We start from the raw sequence: 5,222 nt of genomic DNA on the forward strand, positions 1-5,222 counted from the left end.
TATATTTGACACATTGTAAGAACCTTTTTTTTTTTTTTAAATGATAAACTAGACTTTATCAAAATGAAAAACATTTGTTATTCAAAAGACATTTCAACATAATTTGAAAATTCTAATAGTTTCTTTTTTTTTCATTTTGATGAAGTTTTATCGAAATCTGATATGCATACAGCATGGAGAACAAATCCTAAGTGTACAGCGTGATGCATTGTCAGGAAGTAAGCATGTGTAAGAACCTTTGAAAATGATACAATGTACCCCTACCCAGCACAATAGTAAAAACATAAAACACCCTACTCAAATCAATCCAATGACTATTTCCTTTTTTATGACTATTTTTCACTTTTTTATTTATGAGCCACTCCTCTCCAAGTTTGATTACTGCCTAGCCTAATGGTCTAGGAAAAGTTTTGTGGTTGTAAACTAATGCCTTGGTATGGAACAAGCTCACTTGCAAAATTAGCTCTGAAATAGATACAAAAATGTGTGAAATGATTTATTTATGAAAATGTGAAAAGAAGCTCTTAAAGCAGATAGTTGGTAACTGTAAGAAGAACCACACAAGTGTCAAAATAGAATCCTGTATGTGGGTTATTTCCACAGGAGGAAAATGATTTTTGGTGCCAAATGGCTTACACTTTTTCCAGAAAATAAGTTCAATACCCTCAATTCCACTGTGTGTCTTGTAAAAGGTAGCAAAAATACTTCTGTAAGAGGTAAAGACTACACAGAAACTAGGAGTTTACTCTAGAAAGGTGTGAATGAAAATGGCATGGAGAAGGAACACCATGTTTTGGTTTTCAACAGTTTTTCTTTTTTCTTTTCTTTTTTTTTTACTGAAGCAATGTACTTTTCATGTACACAGTATAGAAATACCTCCCTCAAAAGATCATGCAGAAAAATTAGAGTCATAATAGAAAAGAATGCACACACCCAAAGCAGGAAAAAAATGTTTTTTGTTAAAAATACACAAAAGTAATTTTATGATGAAACACATTGATTTGCATGATTTAGTATTTATTTCATATTAACCAGACCCTATTGCTCTGATAAAGCTCTATCATCTACGTTTTAGAATATATATTTTTTTAGTTTTAAAATTTTATGTATTTACTGATATTTATTTAACTAATCCTATTGAGGAAGATTTAAGTTAAGCTGTCACCATTACAGAATATGTGCTTCAATAGTCTTTTCTGTGTATCTATTGGCATCTATGTATCTTTTTTTCTTTATTCATTTATTCATATGTGCATACATTGTTTGGGCCATTTCTCCCCCCATGCCCCCTGTCCTCTCCCTTTTCCTCCGACCCCCCTTGCTTCTAGGCAGAACCTGTTCTGTCTTTTTCTCCAATTTTGTTGAAGAGTAGACATGAGCAATAATAAGAAAGACAAAGCATTTTTTCTAGTTGAGATAAGGATAGCTATTCAGAGAGATCTCTAGCATTGCTGCCATGCACAAGTGTATTACAACCCGAATTGATTCAGCTCTACCTGACCTCTTCACTACTTCCTGGTCACCTTCCCATATTGACCTCTGTTGTTTTAAGATTACTGTATTAGCTTCTCTGCAGTGGGGACATCAAGCACTTTCAAGTTTTGGATTTCCTAACTATTCCCCCCACCATGTGCTCTCCCCTTAGTGTGTGACCCAAGTCCAACGTTACTGCATTTGCCCTAGATCTAAAGTCTGCATATGAGGGAGAACATATGATTTTTGGTCTTCTGAGCCTGGCTAACCTTGCTTAGGATGATGTTCTCCAGGTCTATCCATTAACTTGCGAATGATAAGATTTCATTCTTCATGGCTAGTAAAATTCCATTGTGTATAAATACTACATTTTCTTAACCCATTCGTCAGTAGTGGGGCATCTTGGCTGTTTCCATAACTTAGCTACTGTAAATAGTGTTGCAATAAACATGGGTGTGCTGATGCCTTTGGAGTAACCTGAGTCTCATTCCTTTGGGTGTATCCCTAGGAGTGGGATTTCTGGATCATATGGTAGATCTATGTTTAGATTTTTAAGAAGCCTCCATATTGTTTTCCAGAGTGGTTGCACTAGCTCTCATTCCCACCAGCAGTATATGAGGGTTCCTTTTTCCTCACATCCTTGCCAACACCTGTGGTTGGTGGTGTTTTTGATGATAGCTATTCTAACATGGGTGAGGTGGAATCTTAGTGTGGTTTTGATTTGCATTTCCTTTATGGCCAGAGATGATGAGCATTTTTTCATGTGTTTTTTGGCCATTTGAATTTTTTCTTTTGAAAAATTTCTGTTTATTTCAGTTACCCATTTCTTTATCAGTTCATTGATTTTGGGGGAGTTTAGTTTTTTGAGCTTCCTGTATATTCTGGTTTTCAGTCGTTTGTCTGACAAATACTTTCTCCCACTCTGTGGATGGTTTCTTCCCTCAGAGAATATTTAGAGACCATTTCTAAGAATATATATTTTTAAAAATAAAATCTATTTTTTAGGCCAGACAAACAGTACTTGTGTATCTATGTGTAGGCTTCCCTGCTTTGTATTCCAAAGCCAAGATATTAAAAAAGATTATTAAAATAATTTTTAAAAATCTCAAGTCACAGACTGATGAATATTGTACTCCCTCATGTTTTCTGGACTAAATTACTAAAAGTAACTTGTGTTAATGCAATCAGGGTTTTCAGATATAAGTCCTTAGTTGCTGATAAAAACAAAGAGGCCATTAATTCTTGAGTCAAATTGTTCTCAGAACTGGACCATAATACATGGAATGCCTCTTCTTAGTTACAACCCTGTAAATTGACTCTAAACTTTGCAATCATGCCTTTTACGTGCTTTAAATTGACATGCTGACTTTGCAATCTATACTTTGTAAAAGAGTAGTAGGTAATGCTAACATATGAGAAACCACATAGTGTGGAACAGGGATGACATCATTTACATTTTCCACTTCTGTTTATACAGACTGTTGCTTTCAGGCCAGTATTGAGGCCTCCTTGCCTATCAGTTTCTAATACATCACCAGCTATCACACAATCAACAGAATGTATCATGAGGAGATAACAGCCAAGATAAAATATGGAAGGTACTGGCTTCTCTTTCTGCTCTTCACTTACAGCAATAGTGTCAAAGTAGGACTGACAGGCACAAGCTTCCATCTTCTTCCTCTGTATCTGTCTGCCACCATTTGTTAACCAGAGCAGGTGGACTTCCTTGTGATGTTCAGTGAGCATGGCTTTGACATCTTCTGCTAAGTTCATACACTGCAAGTGCATATACTTCTACAGGAAATAACATTCTTTTGTCAATTTCCTATTGTCAGGAACTCTTTTTGTTTCCAGGAGTGTTTTTTCCCAGTGCAAAGTCCTCACATCTCTAACACACCTGTCCTGTTTGTCCTGGCAGTGTTGATGAGTGTACAATCCAGGTCATTGAAAACTGACAGTGAACCAGAACTGCTGCTCACACATGCTCCATAACTGCCATTCTAAAACCAACAAGAGAAGGTTGAATGTCCTGCACAATATTCATCTCTAGGAATTAATTTTGTGTCTCATACAATTTCTCTCCATCTATTAATGTTTGTAATTTGAAGCCATTTTATTTATGCCCATAAATCCCTGTTATGCTCTATTGCAAAGAAACATGTAACTGCCATTCTAAAATCAACTTACTTAGAAAGTTGACCATATTGCAAAAGATTCATCTCTAGCAGTTAAGTCTGTGTTTCATAGAATTTCCCTCCATCTATCAACTGTTTTCAGTTTGAAGTCGCATTCATTTTGGCTCATAATTATGCCATTTTCAAACTGAAGCTACATAACTTGGTTTCTAATGCCCTATTATGATCCAGGGCAAAAAATTGTAAGTTTTTAAAATAATTTTTACAAACTTCTAAAACCAACATAGATGATTGACCATCTGCTCGAGGTTAAACTACAAGAATTCAGTTTGTGTTTCATACAGTCTCTCCCTCTATCACCTTTTACAATTTGAAACCATATTCATTTTGGTTCATGATGCTTTGTTCTTCTCTATGGTAAAGAAACATGTAAGTGCAATTTTAAAACAAAATTATTTAGAAGGTGGACTGTCTTGCAGAAGGTTCAACTCTAGGAATTTAGTCTGTGTTTGATAGGATTGCTCTGCAGCTATCACTATTCTCAATTTAAGCCAGATTCATTTTTGGTCACAGTGTTCTATGATGCACTATGGCAAGACATTTAAAATGTTGACCATGATGAACAGGATCAACTCTAGAATTAAGTTTTGTTTTATAGGATTTCCTTCTGACTATCACCATTTTCAATTTGAAGCCATGTTCATTTTGGCTCATAATTATCTATTATTCTCTATGGCAAAGAAGCATGTAACAGCCATTTTAAAACCAATTTAATTAGAAGGCTGATCATCTGGCACAAGGTTGTACTCCATGAATTAAGTGTGTGTCACTTAGGATTTCTCTACATCTAACATCATTTTAATTTTAATTCACATTCATTGTTGCTCATAATGGTATATTAGGCTCTGTGGCAACAAAACATGTAACTGCCATTCTGAGATCAAATCAGAAGGTGGACCATGCTGCACAAGGTTCAACTCTAGCAATTTAATCTGTGTTTCATAGGATTTCTATCTATATGTCACTGTTTTCAAATTGAAATCACATGCATATTAGCTCATAGGGTTATGTATTGCTTGATGGCAAAGAAGCATATAATGCGATACTGCACATACTTAAACTCCAGGATTTTAAGTCAGTGTTTCATAGTATTTTTTTTACCTATCATTTTCAATTTTAGGCCACATTCATTTTGGCTCATAGTGCTCTATTATGCTCTAAGGTAAAGAAAAAATGTAATTGCAATTGAAAATCAACCTTGTTAGAAAGTTTAAAGTTTGGCAAAAGGTTCATCTCTAGGCATTAAGTCTGTGTTTTTAGGATTTCTCTCCATCTGTCACCATTTTCAATTATAAGCCATAAACATTTTGGCTCATAATGTCTTATGCTCTATGTCAAAAAAGCATGTAACTGCCATTCTAAAACCAACTTAGTTAGAAGGTTAAATGTCCTGCAACCAGAGGCACCTGCACACCCATGTTTATTGCGGCACTATTCACAATAGCCAAGTTATGGAAACAGCCAAGATGCCCCACTACTGACGAATGGATTAAGAAAATGTGGTATTTATACATAATGGAATTTTATGCAGCCATGAAGAAGAATGAAATGTTA

The 5,222-nt window shown here is 35.2% G+C and overlaps 1 pseudogene; it reads right to left on the minus strand.

The window, feature by feature from the left end:
* Window positions 1–2,822: 2,822 nt before the first annotated feature.
* Window positions 2,823–3,456, minus strand: LOC141416269 (N-acylneuraminate-9-phosphatase-like; annotated as a pseudogene).
* Between the last annotated feature and the right edge of the window lie 1,766 nt (window positions 3,457–5,222).

The sequence above is a fragment of the Castor canadensis genome, chromosome 14 (genome assembly GCF_047511655.1).
Source record: "Castor canadensis chromosome 14, mCasCan1.hap1v2, whole genome shotgun sequence".
NCBI classification, from domain to species: Eukaryota; Metazoa; Chordata; class Mammalia; order Rodentia; family Castoridae; genus Castor; species Castor canadensis.